Below are 22,863 nucleotides of genomic sequence, written 5' to 3'. Positions count from 1 at the left end.
TTAGTGGATACAACATTGACTGCAAGGATGTTATTGTTTGAAACAAACTGCTGTCGAATCGAACTTCAAGAATGTCTAAACTGAAAGCACACACGTTAGTGGCTACAACATTGACTGCAAGGATGTTATTGTTTGAAACAAGCTGCTGTCGAATCGAACTTCAAGAATGTCTACACTAAAAGCACACACTTTAGTGGATACGACATTGACTGTAAGGATGTTATTGTTTGAAACAAGTGCTGCCGAATCGAACTTCAAGAATGTCTAAACTAAAAGCACACACTTTAGTGGATACGACATTGACTGAAAGGATGTTATTGTTTGAAACAAGCTACTGTTGAATCGAACCTCAAGAATGTCTACACTTTGCAGGACACACTTTTTGGGGATACAAGCTTGACTGTAAGGATGTTATTGTTAGAAACAAGCTGCTGTCGAATCGAACCTCAAGAATGTCTACACTGAAAGCACACACTTTAGTGGATACTACCAACCCCAATGTAAGCAACTGTTTAAAACACACCGAGGGATCCGGAATTCAACGCAAAGATAAAACCCGATTGAGAATTAAGGATGCAAGTTCGAACCACACGCTGTCTATCGAGACTTCAAGACTGTGTACACTGTGAGAAAGTCAGTACACACTTCCAACAGATACAATCTGTTTTCACTCAAGAGTCCCGCCTTGTGGGCTATGTGATTGTGCCTTTTATTGCGCTGTCCTGTTGTTTTTGTTCTTTTATTTTTGAAGATGCATATATAGAGAATACTACATGGCTTGCTGTATGTGTCGTACCAGATTTACACGAGTTGTTTTTTTAAATATTGAACTGCGAGCGAAAGCGAGCTGTTCACTATTTGAAAAAGCAACGAGTGTAAATCTGGTACGACACAGCAAGCCATGTAGTATTCTGTTTATCCAACATACTGTACTTACGTGTATTTTACTGAAAATGTCCTGCATTCGAGGCAGCTAAATTGAAGACGCTTGTTTTGGAACCTCGATCTCTTCTAAAGCCTCGTGCAATCTATTACGTCAAAGCAAAGAAACGTCACTCTGAAAGTTTGGCGTGACGTGTTAGTTCTAAAGATTCATCGAGGGTAATTAGCGAGCGCAATTTGTGTTTCTATAATGACGTTTGTCTCGTTGACTTTGGCACCATAAGCAGTGGAAAAACAGGTCCCTGCCAGACTTGCTTGACATGACCTCATTTACATGATATACCCACGTGTGATTTGAACGATTATTATCTCACGGGTGTCTCTCTCACGTATGTAGGATAAAGCATAGTCTTCTATGTCTGATGTTGTTTGATGTTGTTGTTTGATGTTGTTGTTTGATGCTGTTGTTTGATGCTGTTGTTTGATGATGTTGTTTGATGATGTTCTTTGATGTTGTTTGATGCTGTTGTTTGATGTTGTTTGATGTTGTTTGATGTTGTTTGATGTTGTTGTTTGTTGTTGTTGTCACGTGATATATGTACCAAAAAGAAGTAAAAACATGTTGGGAAAAAAAGTAGAAAAAAAGAAAAGAGTCCCGCCTTTTCTTATCTGATATGTAAGTTCTAATAAGGCCTAAAAAAAAAGGTGTGGTTACGGTAACCCGACCTATCCTATTTTTAGGGGCCGACCCTATAGCTGTTTTTTACATTTGTCCCCCCCCCCCCCCCCCCAAAAAAAAAAAAACAACCCCAGTGCGGAAAACGCAATGAAAGCGAAAGCGCTCGATTCGCACACTTATTTCCCTGTCAAGTAGGTTTAATTTGTACACATTAGAAAAAAAAAGTTTAAAAAAAAAGTGATTGCCTACCTTCCTACCCTATTTTTTTTGGCTATGTTACCTTAACCACACCTATTATTGTTTTTGGCCTAACTGAAATAATTATGAACGGAGCAGAAAAATAGGTTCTACATTATGACATTGTCTTATGGACGGTGAATAGTTAAAACTAATAATGGCACAATCATTTAAAATGCATTGTTCGTGCCAAAAACGACACTGGGAATCTTAGGTAATATCGTTCAATAATATCCCTGATCGCTCAATACTATCCCTGGTCGCTCAATAACATCCCTGGTCGCTCAATAATATTCCTGATCGCTCAATAATATCCCTGATCGCTCAATAATATCCCTGATCGCTCAATAATATCCCTGGTCGCTAAATAATATCCCTGATCGTTCAATAATATCCCTGAACGCTCAATAATATCCCTGGTCGTTCAATAATATCCCTGGAAAGCAGAGGGCGGTAAAGGCTCTGCTACTTATCTTTGTCAAAATTTGTTTCTCAGCTATAAATCCTTCCACGGTCGTTGACAATTCACCCTATATATAAATCAAACACCCAAGCAAAAAAACAACAACAACCTGTTGTGCAGTATGAAAATAAATGCAAATCACTTCCATGTTGTTTTGACATGCTGTCAAAAATCCCCCTTCATAATATTATTAGAAAACAAATCTGACATTCTGGCAAGGCTTGGAAAGAAGTTATCAAAATCCTGCCAAACTTTTCCCCATCGATCGTCATTTCCATGTGTTTAAACACACTACGAAGGCTCTTTCATCGAAACATGGGCACGACCACACACCTATACACACACACGCACGCACGTATGCACACACACACGCACGTATGCACACACACACGCACACACAGTCACACACACACACACACACACGCACACACACACACACACACACACTCCACTATGTACAAGCCAGTAAAGCAGCCAGGCTGAGAATTTGTTGTGTATGTCTCCGGGTCTAGGTTGGAATGTGTGCCTCCATCGGTTGTGGACAAAAAAAAGCAACAGTCACGTAGTGACAGCTGGAGACCGAAAGGGAAACGTGTAGTACGTGCGCTGGTACTGAGTGCACGGAAGTCACTGTCAGACAGCATAGACACTTATAAATCACGACGCCAAACCAAACTTCGACTTTTTAGACCAGCAGGATAAATTATGTATAATTAAAATTAAATTCTGAGCTGGTGGCAAAAATCAGATTTAATTTTGTTTGTTGTTTACTCGAGTATAATTTTTATTTTTTAATGAATAAAGTTTGATTTGCTGATCGAAGGATCCTCTTCATGGGTTAAGGCTTGAATACTGCAACTGCGGAAAAAAATATTCTCCATTACACAGCTCTGGAAACATTCAAAGTTCAAGCCGAACGCCGGCATTCACCCAGAAACATCCTAAACGTGAGTTATTTTTCCTTTTTGAATCACTACCAAAGGCAAACAATAAAAGTAGAATTGTTTAAAACGTCTTGTGTCTAAGCGACAATAGTTTGTGTCATAATAGTTTGAAAAAATATTCAATACTGTCATGACTGTGGAGCTTACAAAACTCGAACATGACCTAAAACAGTCGATTTCTTTGTTATGTCAAGTGAAGTCACTCAGTGACTATCAAAGTCCTATTTGCCATTACATTCAACGCACACATTATCATACTGATTCATAGACTCGTTTTTTAATGGTCCGTGCTTTTTCATTACTTGAGGGGAGGCAACTATACATCCCTACAAATTAATTCTTTAAGGGCAGACACCACAGTGAAAAAAGTGATTTTTTTGTTCCCTGGTCATTTCCGTTTTCTTTCTGATTCTGGATTTTGAACCTCTTCTGGTTACTCTGATGTACTGATTTTAGATCAGAATTAATCATAAACGGTCAAAACGGCTAAATGAACAATGTATGTGTATGCAATTGTGTATTGAAAACACACAAAACAGCAAAAAAATGCGTATGTTTGAGTGGTGACTGTGAGTCAAACAAATCGTGAACGGTAGTCACGTTTGCATGACTGGAATGAGTTGTCTTTTCTTTGCTAGGATCAGTTCATACCGCGGACAACGGGAATTTCCGTTTACTGGTTTCGCGCCGTTAGTAACAGCAACAAGAAGACATTCCAAAGAGCCGAAGAGAACCGATGAAGATTCCGGGAAATTCCGTATGAACAATTTTCGCTACTGACCAATCGAATCGCGGATATTAAACTTCGTTTATGCTCGGTCTCGTTCGGTTCGATTCGGCCTTCCCAGAATGCAATATTCTTCAATTTCCGCCAGATCTTGCCAAAGGCGATGTGAAACATCTACAGCTGCGATTTTCCTTGGATATCTTTGTGGAATCTTCAGTTTATCACACGTTTTACCCCGATTTCAGTGCTAGACACGCAAAGGATGATTATTGGGTAAAATCAGATCAGTTGCAGAGGCTGGCGTGACAGAAGTTTAAAAAGAAAGTGCGAGTCGATAGTGTCGTCTGCTATTGCTACGAACGAATCGGAAGATCAAGTTTGTGCATTCAACTTCGTCCAGAATGAAAATTGGCTGGAAACTATGCTGCTTCCCTTGCAACAGCTGGGTTGGAGCAAGAAATCACCATCGGTGGTGTACGTTTGAAGCACGTTTCCATGTGTGTTTTGAACCACGACTTATTTTAGAGCTGCGGAGCGGAATGTGTACGGCAGTAAAGACAACACGGAGTTCGCCATTTATGGCAACGAAAAGACAGACCCTATATCTTTTTTCGGGAAAAAAGCAAATAAACTGCTTAAAAAAAGAACAATCAATACAAAAATGACTTTGTTCAGCCATGGTGCAACACCATGCATCTCCTGGGAAATCTGCTGCAGCTGAATACTAGCCCAAGCAGAGCAGTAAAGATTCCAAGCAGCTGATAAAGCTTGTAGTAGGTATGCATTTTTTCTTCTTTTTTTGGACAGAAATGTAGAAGTTTATACATGTGTTTGGTTATGTTTGCGGCTCTGGCTCTGTGTGTTCATGTGTGTGACTGTGTGTGACTGCTGAAGAAGAGAATCTTACTAACAACACCCTGATGCAAAGAAACTGAATAGGATGCAAAGTCAGTAATGTGCCGCTACTGTGAAGCTTGGTTGTCACAAGGTTTGTCAGGGTTGGGGCAAAACATCTGTTCTTTCCTCATTTATTTTCTTGAGCATATTACTTATAGCTTCCTCCTGTGATCAAAGTTTTCTTGTGGCACAAACAAACATGCATTCACATGGACCAGTGAGTGAACATTGCTTGTGGTCATACTTCCCATGCAGACCATATGGTTTCTGCATGCAGTCAGAGACATACATACAGAGATGCGAAGCGAGGGCCGCTCGCATGAAGTATGTGCAATAGCTGTAGACCAGACCAGCACTGCCTTAGCACCGTTCACATGATTTTTCAACATCTTTTTGTTCACTGCTTGACTATTAGCACTGACATAAGCATGCGCCGAAATAACGTGTTATCACATATTACAATACCTGTTTTTCAAATGTGTGTGTAGGAGGGGGGGGGGTGTCATTGTTGGGAAAATGTGAATAGCCGTATTGAGTTTGTAATCATATTATTAATTTTGAATTTATGTTCTCTACAGATGGTGAGGTGGAAGCTGGAGAGGAGCTTCCAAAGTACCCATGGCACTGCATGGCAATTCACAGAAGTCAACCCTAATATCGTAGTATAAAAAGTAAAGGACACTGTTATAAATTTCCCTGATAAATCAAAGCAAGTCCAAAAGAGGTCCAAGATAAGAGGCTTCACTGGTAACAATTTGGGAATTATGGATGGGCATAATTTATGCAGCGTGCACATAACGGATGAGAGTTGATCATTGTGACCTTGGAACAGGTTCCTTGGTGCTTGCAGAACACTGGCTGTTTTTTTTTTACATTTTGTTGAATTTAGTTTCCGTTTTTCTTGTGGAACTCAGCAAGACTTGTTGTTTTGTCAGTGTTGTTTTGTTACATGTTTCTTAAACGTTTGTGTGAAAAAAAATCATTTTCTTCATGTTTTGTGCATTTTCTCAAAACTACTTTTTTGTCACTTCAAAAGCCTAAGGCTTTTTTTCTAATAAACTTGCGTTGTTGAAACTTTGCGTACATCTTGAGTGTGTTATTTTGCAGAAACTGATTGAGGGATTTGTTGAAAAAAAAAATTCTTGAGAAGTTATACCCTTTTGGGGGGCGTTTTTTCATGAAATTCAACATCACTCACTTTCATCATTGATATTTTTTAAATGACTTGAGATATCAAAAAAAGCCTCAATCAGTTTCTCGGCATTGTGCTGAAGTATAAATAACAAGCATCAAAACTAAATTTCATGCAGTTTTAAAAAAGCCTTAGGGTTTTAAAAAGGGGCAGTTTGGTGGCCATCTTGGATTGCTACCATGGCAACCGATGGTCCAATTTTTATTTTTTTTCCATTTTCTCAGGAGATAGACTGAGTACTTAAATTCTAAAACAATTGTTGACCCAAGAGTTATGAAACAAAAAAAATCACTTTTAACACCAGTGCCTCCCCTTAAACAAAATCGCTCAAAGCGTACGTGCAACTTATTGTACGAGAACATTGTTGAATTGCATTTTGATAGTGTTTACGTAGAGTAATCTGATGAGTTCACATTGTGCCCTTCTCGAGACAGCGAAACTGGACGATACAAGTCTACACCCTGTAGTCTATCAGCGGTTCGCCTCGTGTTGGGGTCACTATGATCTATAACTTTCTAATATTTTGACAACTGCATGATTTGTGGAGGCTGATCCAGGTCAAAGCATGTGGAGCAAATAGAAGGCTACATCCCTCTAGGGTCAATACTGAAGAAAAAAGATGATGTCTAACACCGTGTGAGCTACAGTTGCTGGTTTATTTAATATGACTCTCTCTCTCTCTCTCTCTCTCTCTCTCTCTCTCTCTCTCTCTCTCTCTCTCTCTCTCTCTCTCTCTCTCTCGTCTCACTTTCGCCGCTCTTGTACTGACGCGCAATAGTTAGTGTGTGTGTGTGTGTGTGAGAGAGAGAGAGAGAGAGAGAGAGAGAGAGAGCATGTGCGTACTCGTGTGTGTGTGTGTGTGTGTGTGTGTGTATGTGTGTGTGTGTGTTTCAAAACAGATAGCGTATGTATACATGTGCTTTCTTGCTTATGTTCGTATTCACGTTCTGCTTCTGCGTGTCTGACACTGTGTGCACGCTCAGCACATTATCGTGTCTTTTTCTCTCCAACATACAGTTTGTTTGTTTTTAAAATTATTAGTATTTTGTGGGGTTGTTGATTTTCCACATCAGTACAGCGCCGCCATGGAATACCTATTAGCACTGAAAGGCCCACTCTGCATGCTCAAAACCAAGGAATGAATTTCAAGCCTGACTTCATCAATACCTCACACCGTTTTGGCAGCGTGCTAGCATCAACAACAGTTCATATACCGCAAAATAATGCAGAGCTAGACAATCCTCATCGGTGGCACAGACTCAACAACAGTGTCTTTCAGCTCAAGACATGAGCTTGAACCTAGGTGCGTATGTAATGGAAGAAGTTCAAAACGCGAATTCAGAGACAATCCTCATCGGTTGCACTGACTAAACAACAGTGTATTTCAGCTCAAGACATGAGCTTGAACCTAGATGCGTATGTAATGGAAGAAGTTCAAAACGCGAATTCAGAGACAATCCTGACCTGTGGCGCACTTTCAACCAAGACGTGATCTTCAAACTAAACAGTTCTCTGCTCAAAAGCAGAGACAATCCTCATACTCAAGTCAACAACAACAGAGTCTTTCAACTGAAGACCTGAGGTTTTTTTCCCAGCCCGCTACACGTTGCGTGAAAAGAAAACAGGCCAAGTACTCGTCATAATCCCTATCGCAGCATGTAGCGCCGCTGACTCTGCGCAGGTGTATTTTGCCCCTAACAATGTTGGCCGGCGGTTCAGTTTCAACGAAATATGACGTGGACCTGAACCCAACATGTTTCGTGTTGGCATCGTAACTGCATGAATGCAAAGACAATATATGTCCTTGTAAAACGTTCAACAGTGGATATTTGTCCAACCCAAGACAAGAACTTGAACTTTGTGAGTTGAGTTGTTTTGGTTCCTTCAGCACACATACAAAGCACACATGTTTCTGTTTTCTATGAAAGAAAAACCGAAGTTGCTACTACCCTACTAGTTATTATTATTCCCTCTTCGTTATTCTGCTTTTTGTAGACTAAAAATGAAATCAGACTCGCAGGTTCAAGTTTACAGCTTGATTTAAAAACAGTGCACTACTTTATGCACGCCTGCGTAGTTATCTGCATGTTCAGTGTGCCCCACGTTCTCCAACAAGGCACACAGTTCGTTAACCTATAGGGGTTTTATTGCCTCCTATGTTTTGTCAAATCCTCTGCTCGGTTCAGGCCACCAGTACCATCGGTCCTTGCCTGTCTGTGTTTCTGTCTCTATGCCTGAGAGGGAGAGAGAGAATTGAATTGAATTCAATTGAAATCTATTTATCGAGGGTGACAGAATAAGCAATGTATACATGCTTTTTTCCATCCGGCCCTCGCCCATTGAGGGGTAACACACAGAGAGAGAGAGAGAGAGAGAGAGAGAGAGAGAGAGAGAGAGAGAGAGAGAGAGAGAGAGAGAGAAAGAGACAGACAGAGGAGGTATTGCACCTCGGTTCGACCGAAGCTAAGTTAAGAATAAATTCCTGTTGTGCAGCGGGTTAAAGTATTCCCTCATACCTCGGAGATATACCTTCACTCGCTCGCAGCGACGTCACGTGACGGAAAGAACGTTATCACACCATTGAAATGACATTCTTTCCGTCCCCTATAGGCGACGAAATAGGTCAAATTTTGTGCACTTTTTAGTGGAAAATGCTTCGACGCCGGAGCGGGTACTGGACCCAGTGCCGTTCTAGTGCAAGTGCACTACAAAGGCACTGCACCCAGTGCCGATAAGCGACAGCATTCTTTCCACCATCTAAAATGTCACGTGACGTCGCTGCGAGCGAGTGAAGGTATATCTCCGAGGTATGAGGGAATACTTTATCCCGCTGCACAACAGGAATTTATTCTTAACTTAGCTTCGGTCGAACCGAGGTGCAATGGGTGGAGGGAGGGAGGGAGGGAGGGAGGGAGGGAGGGAGGGAGGGAGGGAGGGGAGGGAGGGAGGGAGGGAGGGAGGGAGGGAGGGAGGGAGGGAGGGAGGGAGGGAGAGAGAGAGAGAGAGAGAGAGAGAGAGAGAGAGAGAGAGAGAGAGAGAGAGAGAGAGAGAGAGAGAACAAGAACAATTCTTTATTTAACGTTAATTTAAGTTCATTTGACATGAGTTAAGAATTATAGAGTAGATTGCACTGATGCAACAAAGCTGTAAATGCCATATAAAAATAATAATACATTGTTAAAAAGCATCGGTTGTTGGTTTTAACAACCATTCTAACGACAACAGATGTTTATTTAGACTTCATGAGATAAGACGTATATATCTAGTCTTAAAAACGTTTGTGCTGCTAGTTTTGCCGTAGGATTGACGGAAGAGTGTTCCAGAGACTGCTACCTGAATAGACTAAACTAGATTTGAATAGGTCAATCCTAGGCATGTTCAGTCTCATCAATTGGCGTGAAGTTTTTAACGTGAATTTGGAAAATATGGTTTGAGGTACACATCCATGAATAATTGTATGCATAAGGGTACCTTTATTAGAGAGAGAGAGAGAGAGAGAGAGAGAGAGAGAGAGAGAGAGAGAGAGAGAGAGAGAGAGAGGGGGGAGAGAGAGAGAGAGAGAGAAAAAAAGAGAGAGATGGAGAGAGAGATGGAGAGAGAGATGGAGAGAGAAAGAGAGTGAATTGAATTGAATTGAATTGAATTGAATTGAATTGAATTGAATTGAATTGAACTTTATTTTACAAGGATTTAGATTTAAGGCTACGCCTTTTCTAACAATCTGTCCTTGGGACGCATAGACACACAATTATATAATAAAAAAAAAAATAAAAAAATATAAAAAAAAATTAAAAATTAAAAAGTTAAATAGTTAACCAACAATAGGAGGTCGGAAAACGTGATAATAAAGATGACGATGATGATGATGATGACGATAATGATGATGATAATGATGATGATGATGATAAAGATGAGGCATGAAGATCATACATATGTGGTTATTCATAAAATCAAATGCATACTATGCAGGTAATTATATATACAAGCTGGTGGCAATCGAACATGTAGCAATAGAGTAACAAAAATATGTTCAGAATATACAATGCACAGCATATTTTTGACGTAATACTAAGTTTGGTAAGTCAAAAGGCGTTAAACTACTCAGTCAGACATTAAGTGGTTTTTTACACATTTTTTAAAACTTTTTAATGACTTTAGGTGCTTAAAGGATGATGGAAGTGAATTCCAAACTGAAGTACCCGAAAAAGCAAGACTGGTTTTATACAGGTCAATTCGTGGAATTGGTGGGATCAAGTTGACCGACCCATATCTGTGGGTAGCTTTATTAAATAATGATGTAATGTAAATCGGCACTTTACCGTGATACAATTTATGCATGAAAATGGCTTTGTTTAACTTGAGATGCTTTTCCAGTGGAAGAAAGTTAAGCATTTTTAATTTCATATCTGTTGAGGCATTATCCTTTACGATGAGTTTGGCCGAGCGACGATAGAGAGAGTCTAACTTTTTCAAGTGGACATCACTGCTGCCATCCCAGAGCGTCGAAACATAATTAATGTGAGGCATTACATGAGCATGGTGGAACATTTCCAGAGTCCTTCTGTCGGTATATTGCTTTAACTTGGATAGGAGGAAAACGTTCTTGGCTACTTTCTTGCAAATATGCTGTATTTGTGCCTGCCACTTGAATTCACAATCAAGAATTACCCCTAAAACGCGATGCTGTTGAACTTGTTCAATTGATTGCGTACCAATAGTAAGATTTAGTTTGAGTGGAGAAATCTGATGTTTTTGTCTGGTTGCAATTACCATACTTTTAGTTTTTATTGGATGGACAAGCATAGCATTAGCACTACACCAGTTATTTACATCGTTTAAAGCTGTTTGAAGGGAGGACTCTATTACTGTAACAGACTTTCCACTTGAGTGAAGAGACGAATCGTCAGCAAAAAAATCACTTCTTACATTACTGTCAGAAATGTGCAGTGGCAGATCATTGATATACAGACAGAACAAGATCGGCCCAAGCACTGACCCTTGAGGCACCCCGCATTTCACAGTCTCCTCAGTAGATATTTTACAGTTTAGGGCAGTATATTGAGATCTGTCCTGTAAATAGGAAGCAAAAAAGTTACACACTGAACTGTTTCTGAGATACAACTGTAATTTCTTCAGTAAAATTGAATGATCAACAAGATCAAACGCTTTTTTAAAGTCGAGAAACACAGCACCACTGATTTCAGATCGGTTTGTTGCAGACAACCAGGTGTCGCATAGCGTGGTAAGGGCGCTGTGACAAGAGTGATTTGTTCGAAAACCAGATTGAAATTGATGGAAAAGGTTTCTGCTTTCTATGTACGCGAGCAAATGTTTGTGAATATGTTTTTCCAATGGTTTGGATAAAATGGGTAATAAGGAAATGGGTCTAAAATTATTTGGGTCGGATAAATTTCCGCCTTTATGGAGTGGAATTACTTTTGCTCTTTTTAGTAAACTAGGTACAGTATTTTGCTTTATGCAGAGATTATACGCATAGGTGAGTGGCTCCACAATATATGGTAGAGCTAATTTGGCCAAGTAAGGAGGAATCTTGTCAGGACCCATGGACTTTTTATTCTCAAGGCCTTCTAGCGCCTTACCTACCTCATGCACTGCCATGTCTGGAATAGTAAAAAAATCGTCCGGTTTACATTTGTCATTGCAAAAATCATGTAATTTTGTGAGAGAGACTTCAAGGTCAGAATCAGGACTGTCGCATTTTGCAGATTCATTTAGCCTATTGGCAAGGGACAAAAAATGGTTATTAAAATCTTCAGGGGAGATGGTTGTGGCAGACCGATTTGAGTTCTGTTTAGATTTACCTAATATGTTATTAACAGCACGCCAAACAGTTGCAATATCTTTCTTGTCCTCGATTAATGTATTAAAGTAATTTGCTTTTGCTTGACGTGTTAATTCTGTCACTTTATTCCTTTGTTTCTTAAAATCAGACTTCATGTTGTTTGCTTTGTAAAAATCACGCAGGGACATGGCTTCTATAATCTGTTCCGTCAACCATGGGGGAAGAGATGGATATTTCACTCTGTGGTGACGTAGTGGGGCATGCTTATCCACTATAGGATAAAATATATCTAAAAGGGCGCCCAACGCTTCGTCAGCAACAACATGATTAAACACAGAGGAAAATGGTGCTAAACTGAGATCAAAGAAGAATTTAGTTTCATCAAACGTTTTAAAGCTTCTATATTCAATAGTTGTATGGCCCTTGTGCACCGGCTTAGGTAACTTGAACGACCAAGAACAAAATACTGAACAATGGTCACTGATGCTTGAAGGTACAGTTTTCACGTTTGACACCATGGAAATATTATTAGTGTAAATGTGGTCAATCAACGTTGATGTTGTATCAGTCAATCTGGTTGAGGTGTTCACAAGTTGATGGAATCCAAAGAGAGATGTAACTGAGCGCCAGGCTGTCTGGGTTTTATGCAAGTCTATGTTAAAATCACCAAGTAACAAAACATTGCGATTATTACATTTGATGTTATCCATCAAATCAATAAAATCGTCAGACCAAGCTGAATTGGATGCGGGATTTCTATATACAAAACCGAGGAGAAAAGAATTCGAATTCTTATAAGAAATTTCAAGCCAAAGGCATTCAATACTTTTCACTTCCAGATCAGCCCTGCGCTTAACAAACTTTGCAATGGAATCATGGACATAAACAGCAAGACCAGTATGTTGTACTTCCATACTGTCGCGTCGGATAACAGAATAGTGAGGTATCCGCAACATATCATCACAGATGCGTGAGTCCAGCCTAGTCTCTGAAATCCCAAACAAATGGGTTATGGGAGAATGTTGATTTAATAACACGCAGAGATCAGGAATTTTGTTCAAGAGATGATAAATGTTTAAGTGTCCGATATTCAGTCCTGCGGCTGGAGCTAGTGCCGACATGCTTATAAATGTTAAGAGTACACACAGAAGCAGACACAATCCGCACACACTGGACGTTGTAGAGTGAAAGTTCAAGATTTGCTAAAAAAGGCAAAGTCCTTGTCGTCTACGAATTACACAATAGAGTTCTAAACAATGTGCAACGACGGGTCGATCAGACGATATGGAGAAGTGCTAGAACCGAAGGGAAGGAAACACACTCTTTCCTCAGTGTCCACGTCACGTCACACAGACAGGCAGTCCGAGTACAACGCAAGGCACAACTAGAAACACAGGTATAGTCACTGCACAAGGTGCAAAAACGCTTCGAACTTTATCGTAAGATTTTAAGCGTAACACAAGCTCTAGGTTGTATAACACTACAAGAAAATTGAACCAAATAATGTTTGTCCAAGGCGACCCGGCGATCGCGCTCACACACACACACACATACACATACACATACACATGCACTCACGCACAGACACACATACATACACACACACACACACACACACACACACACACACACACACACACACACACACACACACACTAGTTGCTGCATTTGATGCTGTTTGTGACTATGCACGGAGCAGATACAACGCTCAATACTGTTAAACAAACTAAAATATTCCGACCAGTCCGAAGGTCACCTAACTTACACAGCCTTCAGTTTTAAGCTTTTAACACATCAGCTGAGTTGAAATTAAATTCAGCAGCTGAACTGCATTTGCACTGAGCTGTGACGACAGGTGCGGCAGTTGGACACGGTCAGCAGACTGGCTGTAGACAGGTGGGTGTCCGGGGGGAGGGACCGCAAACTGCTGATGACTGGTAGGGCGAATTTGCGGACAGGGGCGAATGGGCGGCGCAATTGCGCTGCTTGCGTATTGCCAAATTGGTTGCGTTGGCGTGGTCACTGCATGCGCCAGTTGACCGACAGACTCTCGTGTAGACTGGGTGGGCGGGTAGGTAAATGGAGGGGGCAGGTTAACAGGGGTACGGGTGGGAATAAGTGAAGGGTAGTGGTGGGAGGACGGCGGGGGTGGAGGTGGTGGAGGGTAGAAGTGGGAATGGTGGTTTGGGATGGAGCGTGCACCCGTGTCCTCATTAGAGTGTCTGTGTGGAGGCTGCTTGCGACGAGAAAGTGAGAGAGATGTAGAGAGATGGAGAGAGAGAGAGAGAAACAGACAGAGAGAGAGAGAGAGGCAGAGACAAGAGAGACAGACAGAGACAGACAGAGAGACAGAGAGAACGAACGAACGAACGAACGAACTTTATTTTACAAGGATAAAGGTTTAAGGCGCTTGAGGGGAGAGAGAGAGAGAGAGAGAGAGAGAGAGAGAGAGAGAGAGAGAGAGAGAGAGAGAGAGAGAGAGAGAGACAGACAGACAGAGACAGAGAGAGAGACAGACAGACAGACAGACAGACAGAAATTGAGAGTCCATCCTGCACTGAGCCGCTTTGATCGAAAATACGACCCCACCCCCCCCCCTCCCTTTCGCCCTATTCTGATTGAAAAATGTTTTTAAACAAGACACTGACATCGTGATTATATTTTCTCCCCGGGAACCAGAAACATATTCAAGACATTAATACCAAAATGAAGACATCAATAACATGCAATAATTATTCTTCGCTGAAGTCTGCGCTGATCATATAGTGTGAAGAAAAAAAATCAATGCATAAAAATCGATGTTGGCGCTTGTGCTCGCTCTGCCAACGAACAGTTCTCAGATTACTCGCAAAGACCTTGCCTGCAGCTCGATAATTCGAATTCGAGCTGTGTCGGCAGTTTTCAATACCAGCAGAGAAGAATTTTTCTTTTTCAAGAAAAGCTTGAAAAGAAGGGGGAAGCGAGGGTGTGTGTGCGTGTCTGTCTGTGTGTGTGTGTGAAGGGGAGGGGGTAGGAGAGGGAGAGTGCATAGACAAGATGAAAAACGGAACATTGGCGTTACAATGATCGGTGAACATTAACAGAAAGACACAGCATTTCAAATCCGACAAAAAGACGCCATTGCTACATCGACAAAAAGACGCCATTGCTACATCAACAAAAAGACGCCATTGCTACATCGACAAAAAGACGCCATTGCTACATCGACAAAAAGACGCCATTGCTACATCAACAAAAAGACGCCATTGCTACATCGACAAAAAAACAACAACAAGCAAGCAAACAAACAAACACATAACAAACAAACAAACAACAAGATACAACAACAACATAGCAGTGACTGATGTTAAAATCGACCGAAAGCCGCATCATACTCTTGACATCTTCAGATTGAAAAAGCAGCGTGCAGGACTAACCTCGGAAATCTTCATTTTTTTCCATTACATGTCTGTCGGTCAAATTCTGGTAAATATTTCGTTGGTTCATTATTAAATAAAAGAATAAAACATTCGTGGATATGTCATTCGTTATCAGTATATTTGGTGTGGATAAAACGGAAATAAGGAACAGCCTGATAAAATCGACATAACGGCGCAATATGGAAGAGGTAACGACAAACAGTTTTAAATCCACACGAAGAACTGACTCACTTTTCAGAATCAATAGCAATAAACACGAATAGCACATAGAGACACATAGAGACACACACACACACATACACACACACACACACACACACACACACACACAACACACACACACACACACACACACACACACACACACACACACACACACACACACACACACACAGACTGTATAAAAAAAGACAGGAGGCAAAAAAGTTAAAGATTAACAAAAAACTGATGGATTTTGCCGAAGGTTTTGCACCGGCTTCAGGACACATGAGGCATAATCATATATTCACGTTGAAGTGTTACATACATCGCCAGCCCGGGGCAATAAACGCTGGTTGATGAGCGAAAGAGCTGAAGCCAAACAAAAGGTTACAGATTAAAATCTACAGTTCGCGCTTCTCAAGCATGTACACAGTACGGGGTCCAGGGGAGATTCTGAAATCTGGAACATCTTCAATACGCATCATATGTTTGCTGGATCTGCAAATAGATTGGTAGGAGGGAGGGGGGTATGAGCTTGGGGTTTAAGGGGGGCGGGGTGGAGGGGGGGGGCGATGGGGTAATATGCTTGATCTATCTGCGTCATTTTCTTTATAAAGTATTTGAAGTGTTGATACCATCTGTCGCCTCACAAACGTTTACACAATTTAACGTTCGAGAGCCTGGAATCTGAAACATCCTCCCTCCAAATGCAGTTGTTTGCTACTAACTACAGGGATTGAGTGTGGGGGTCGATTGTGTATATAATACGATCATGCCGCACCAATCTTCTTGGTATGAAATATATGAAATGGGAGGGGGGGCGGGGATGGGAGGTGGGGGTGGGAAGAGGTCATTTTCACTTCTTGCACTTTATATTGCAAAAGGATCAAGAGTTGGCTCGAGCGTGTAAAATGCTTGACCCATCTTCTTCATCCCCTGCGCAAAGTATTTAAAATTGGAAATCAAAGTTTTGACTCTTGCACCTAACATCGCAAAGGGATCGAGGTGCTTGAAATAAGACAAAATACATCGTTTTATGCAAGAGTTCCCACGCTTCTTCCTTCGCAACTTGCAGCTATTTAAAGCTTCAGCCGATGAGTTTTGAAAATGATCCAATCAATCTTCTTACGAAATGGCCACTGACATTCATTAGTATTCACAGCTAAAATGCTTCCAACAGACTGAAACCACATAACGCTGACATTTATCTCCAAGAAAGATCCTTCGGGCAGGATGACTTTCATTTATTTTGGATCGTGTTATGATGTAGTCGTCAGAAGCAAAATATATTTCAACAGAAATCCAAAGTCCTAGCAGAGATCGATGCATCAATTTACAGTTCAAATTTCAAATGTTTTTATTGTTGGAGTGCGTAACTATGCGAACAAATCATCGCAACTTTCTGCTGGCACAATTCAACTTTGTGACAAAGGTCACGATGGCAGAAGCTATATATAGGCTTTAACCAACACAATTGTGGGTCACACTTGTGGGGACTCATACTCCATGATACATTTAAGATTCATAGTCGGCGTGGATTTCCACATAATCACTCTCATCCATCTCAACTAATTACATATAACCACACTCACAATCCTCTCAGATTCGCATATCACTCGCATGCATTTTATCAAATATCCATGGTTCTCACGTAACCAGTTTCTCAATCAATTCACATCCAATTCCCAGATGGTCTGGTTCTCAGTCAGCGCGATCGCCCGACTAGCCTAAATCACTTGCTAATAGCTCCCCCATCCATCAACGCAGCCAAATACTCACCCTTGGGAAAGCTCCCCCATCCATCAACGCAGCCAAATACTCACCCTTGGGAAAAGACAACTCTTCCATCACTGTTGACCTTGGGGACGCTAACTCTTGCGTCAGGATCGAAAACTATGTCATTTCCCGCTTCGTAATCGGTATAATGTTCTTGCGGAAACACAGATTTCACGAGACATTTTGGCTAATGTAGGTTACAGCAATCAGAAAGATCTTTATCAGCTTCAAAACGACCATATCTCAGCCTCAGGGGAAACCCATTATGCCTGTTCATGTATATTTTTACGATATTCACCAACCTGTCTCCATCTTTATCCTACATACGTGAGAGATACCACTCATTACATAAAAATATCGTTCAAACCACACGTGTGTGTATCATGTAAATGAGGTCATGTCAAGCAAGTCTGGCTGGGACCTGTTTTTCCACTGCTTATGATGCCAAAGTCACCGAGACAAACGTCATTATGGGAAAAAAATGTGCACTCGCTAATTCCCCTCGATGAATTTGTAGAACTAACACGTCACGCAACACTTTCCAGAGTGACGTTTCAATTGCTTTGAAAGAGATTGCACGAGGCTATGGAAGAGATCGAGGTTACAAAAGAAGCGTCTCCTCGACTGCGGGACGTTTTGAGTAAAATACACGTAAATACAGTATGTAGGATAAACAGAATACACTCGTTGCTTTTTCAAATAGTGAACAGCTCGCTTTCGCTCGCAGTTCAATATTTAAACAAACAACTCGTGTAAATCTGGTACGACACAGCAAGCCATGTAGTATTCTCTATATATCTAAAGCCTCTCTGTATTTTCCACAGTCTGTCGTGTTATCAATCAATCAATCAATCAATATGAGGCTTATATCGCGCGTATTCCGTGGGTACAGTTCTAAGCGCAGGGATTTAAAAAAAAATTTTTTTATGCAATTTATAACGTGTTAGCCTTTTCTTAACCGGGATTTCTTTACAAGTCCGAGTCCTGCCCCTCAAAGACGCCAGTTACTCTGTGATGTCAACCAGTGAAACCAAATATAAAACAGCGATTTCATTATAAGGCCAAACAAAAAAATATGTTGTTACCCCACCGACCCTATTTTTTCCCGCAGACGCTAAAACTTTTTATCATTTCTCAAAATTAAACAAAAAACCAAAAAACTCTGGCACATTTTGAGAACCATACCGAGACTAAAAATAAAAAAATAAAATTAAAAAAAAGCCGACCTACCGACCCTATATTTGGGGGTCATGTTACCCTAAACAAACATATATTTTTGTTTGGCCTAAATGTCAGAGACTATAACAAATGACAACCAAAATACCAACCGGTAAGCGTGGCCGGTTGCTGATTTCATTTCTTGTATTTAGAATTTTTTTCCCCGACCTCAAGTTTCCGGTTAACGTGATCCTTAATATTACCCACGGAATTAATCAGTTCATCGCTCTAACATATTATATCTTTCCGATCTCATATGTTCAAGTGGGACCGGCACGGTTGGCCTAGTTGTAAGGCGTCCGCCCCGTGATCGGGAGGTCGTGGGTTCGAACCCCGGCCGGGTCATACCTGAGACTTTAAAATTGACAATCTAGTGGCTGCTCCGCCTGGCGTCTGGCATTATGGGGTTAGTGCTAGGACTGGTTGGTCCGGTGTCAGAATAATGTGACTGGGTGAGACATGAAGCCTGTGCTGCGACTTCTGTCTTGTGTGTGGCGCACGTTATATGTCAAAGCAGCACCGCCCTGATATGGCCCTTCGTGGTCGGCTGGGCGTTAAGCAAACAAACAAACACAAATGTTCAAGTGGAAGGCAACTATATAGCTATGTTTCTGAAGTGTGTTTTTCCCTTCTGAATAAACATTGAATAAAACGGATAGCGACAGTTTGATGCGTTCAAGCGGAAGCAGTCAGATTTTTAGCTGAGCGATGGGAAATTCAACGTGTTTGCTTGTTTGTTTGTTTTTTGCTTAACGCCCAGCCGCCCACGAAGGGCCATATCAGGGCGGTGCTGCTTTGACATTTAACGTGCGCCACACACAAGACAGAAGTCGCAGCACAGGCTTCATGTCTCACCCAGTCACATTATTCTGACACCGGACCAACCAGTCCTAGCACTAACCCCATAATGCCAGACGCCAGGCGGAGCAGCCACTAGATTGCCAATTTTAAAGTCTTAGGTATGACCCGGCCGGGGTTCGAACCCACGACCTCCCGATCACGGGGCGGACGCCTTACCACTAGGCCAACCGTGCCGGTATTCAACGTGTTCCTGTGGCTGTCTTTCCGGATGTTTACAGCCGAAAGTTGTGATCACAAGATGGCTTCCACCAGCCACACAGAGTTGTCGATCGTGGCCAGCGACACGACTGATTGCTCCGCCATTCTTAGTGTCAACAGCCAATCTACATCTGATTATTATTTGTTTTCATAATCCAACTCAAAGAAATTTGAATTTTAAGTGTTCCCCAGATATAGCTGAAGTGTCTTCAAATTACAGAATGCAAATACTCCCTGCTATTACAATCTAATTATTAAAAGAATTTCAAATCGAGAATAATCCCCAGATACCGCAAAATTGTCTTTGAATTTGCAATATATTGTTTTTGTTTTGTTTGGGCATTGTTTTTCGCCCTATCATCTCTTTCTCTCTTTCACTTTGCCAAAGCAATGAAAGACATAATGTCCGAGGACACTTGCCGGTGTAACACGACATTTTTACTCCACGAAAAATGTACTCCGGAGTAAAAATTTCGTACGAAATTCTTACTCCGAGTACACCTTTCGTACGAGAAAAGAACTCCCCAAGACACGAAAGAATTACTCCCTCCACAAAATTTTTACTCCCCATTTTTTTTACTTCCAGTAAAAATCTCATACGTGAAAATGGGATGCGGGCGAAGGGATAATGCCAATATGCAATAATTATGTGATCTCGCGCAAACGAATGTCGCACTACCCTCCTTCCACCCCTTCCACCACCAGGACTAGAATATTGTCTTGCTTTCATGCAGAAAGCACAATCGTTGGAAAACAAGGCATTTTGCTGAACTAAAAAACAAGCCTATGGGGATCTTTTTACATTTAGTCAAGTTTTGACTAAATGTTTTAACATAGAGGGGGAATCGAGACGAGGGTGTGTGTGTGTGTGTGTCTGTGCGTGTGTGTGTGTAAAGCGATTCAGACTAAACTACTGGACCGATCTTTATCAAATTTGACATGAGAGTTCCTGGGAATGATATCCCCGGACGTTTTTTTCTTTTTTTTGATAAATACCTTTGATGACGTCATATCCGGCTTTTTGTAAAGGTTGAGGCGGCACTGTCACACCCTCATTTTTCAATCAAATTGATTGAAATTTTGGCCAAGCAATCTTCTACGAAGGCCGGACTTTGGTATTGCATTTCAGCTTGGTGGCTTAAAAGTTAATTAATGACTTTGGTCATTAAAAATCTGAAAATTGTAAAAAAAAATAATTGTTTTATAAAACGATCCAAATTTACTTTCATCTTATTTTTCATCATTTTCTGATTCCAAAAACATATAAATATGTTATATTTGGATTAAAAACAAGCTCTGAAAATTAAAAATATAAAAATTATGATCAAAATTAAATTTTCGAAATCAATTTAAAAACACTTTCATCTTATTCCTTGTCGGTTCCTGATTCCAAAAACATATAGATATAATATGTTTGGATTAAAAACAAGTTCAGAAAGTTAAAACGAAGAGAGGTACAGAAAAGCGTGTTATCCTTCTCAGCGCAACTACTACCCCGCTCTTCTTGTCAATTTCACTGCCTTTGCCACGAGCGGTGGACTGACGATGCTACGAGTATACGGTCTTGCTGAAAAATTGCATTGCGTTCAGTTTCATTCTGTGAGTTCGACAGCTTGACTAAATGTGTGTATTTTCGCCTTACGCGACTTGTTTTTCTTTTTAAGCATTTTAATTAGCTGCCAGATCTTTCTTTCTTTATTTGGTGTTTAACGTCGTTTTCAACCACGAAGGTTATATCGCGACGAGGGAAAGGGGGGAGAAGGGAAGCTGCCAGATATTCTTCGCCTATATTTGTAATCATTCTAAACGACGTCATCGGTTTTAGCCTCGACCTTATTTCAGATCGTGACTTGGCTTGAAAGAAACACCCGTCTTGGCTTTTCCATGGGATAAAAACATCCTTGGAGTTAGACATATATACTGGGCACAAAAAAATAAGGATATTTTTCAGAGGAATGACGAAATATTGCGCTGCAGTGTTTCGGTTAGAAACGTGTACATTTAAAGAGCGTGCGTGCGTGCGTGCGTGCGTGTGTGTGTGTGTGTGTGTGTGTGTGTGTGTGTGTGTGTGTGTGTGTGTGTGTAAGTGTGTGTGTGTGTGTGTGTGTGTGTGTGTGTGTGTGTCTCTCTCTCTCTCTCTCTCTCTCTCTCTCTCTCTCTCTCTCTCTCTCTCTCTCTGTGAGTGGGTGTCTGTGTCTGTCCTGAAGTCGCCCGGTAACCGAAACCCTGGCCAATGTGCGAAATATTTCAGCAAGAAAATCCCACTTTGCACAGAGAGTAAATAGGGAATTGCTAACATTGGTATGTGTCCAAGAGGAAGGAGTCTCTTATCGCGTACAAAACCCGGGACAGATCCGTGGTGTTTTACAAGACAGTAAAACAATTTTTTTTCTTCAAGTGAGCAACACAAAATGTCTTTGATCTAAAAGAAAGCGGCTGACATTTTCACGAACAGATTACCTCATTAATTTCACCCAACTTGGCAGCAAACGTTGTTCGGAGATGCTAAGGAAACACAAAAAGGAAGGCATATACTGCTTTGAACTCTTGTTTGACAACTTACAACATATATCGTTTGAGTTAATCTATGTTTAAGAAGGTAAGCGTGATCTCTTACCGCTGTTGAGGATTTCAATAAAAACAAGAAATTCCTCCGAGGTAGGAAAAACACCCCCGTCCTTACCATTCTGACTGCCACCAACTGAGAAGGTATGTCCCTCTATAAGTCCTTGTAAAATCTTAATCCACCAATAACTCCCTAACCGTGTGTTTGACTGGTCCCAATTTTTGTAAGGACCGTCTCAGGAATGTATAGAACCTGTTCACCAAGTTTGGTGACGATCGGTCCGTTCATTCTTGAGATCTATATGCGAACACAAACAAACAAACAAACACATGGACCGAATCCTATACACACCCCTATACCGGGGGTGTAAAAACACTAAGATAAAAGAAATTGATGGGCAGTATATACATGTACATGTAAGTGGTTGAGTGAGTCGGGAAATCCAGGAATGAAAGTGGGTATAGCAGATTAAAAAAACAAACACGATAAAAGCTCAACTATCAAACAAAATATCATTCAAAACTGAGGACTTACCTATACCATGTACTTGAGTAGATCCTACTTATAAATTGTTTGTCAAAAACATGTTAAAATATGGCGCGGTTGTAGTCCATCCAACCACAGTCAGCCTTGTTGAATCGGTCAAGACAGGTACGATTTTCACAGAAATTTTCCGGTAGCTTTTTTTTGTATTTCAATCATACAATCATTAAAATGTGGCACAATTTCGTAGCGCAATAACATTTTATGTCCCAAGAATTATCACTAAATGTCCTGGTAATCATCTGCATCAAAATGAA

General features: G+C 40.9%; 2 long non-coding RNA genes across 2 annotated transcripts in view; both read left to right on the top strand.

Moving 5' to 3' along the window:
- LOC138962846 (uncharacterized) overlaps positions 1 to 22,863 on the top strand; it is a 188,730-nt gene that overhangs the window by 93,418 nt on the left and 72,449 nt on the right. The window lies entirely within an intron of this gene.
- Positions 4,495 to 5,906, top strand: LOC138962838 (uncharacterized). Its single transcript, XR_011454616.1, has 2 exons — positions 4,495 to 4,709; positions 5,408 to 5,906. It is a non-coding gene; the product is annotated as an uncharacterized lncRNA (long non-coding RNA).

The sequence above is a fragment of the Littorina saxatilis genome, linkage group LG3 (genome assembly GCF_037325665.1).
Source record: "Littorina saxatilis isolate snail1 linkage group LG3, US_GU_Lsax_2.0, whole genome shotgun sequence".
Lineage (NCBI taxonomy): Eukaryota > Metazoa > Mollusca > Gastropoda > Littorinimorpha > Littorinidae > Littorina > Littorina saxatilis.
The sequence above is the reverse complement of the archived record's forward strand: the minus strand, read 5'-3'. Positions and strand labels throughout refer to the sequence as shown.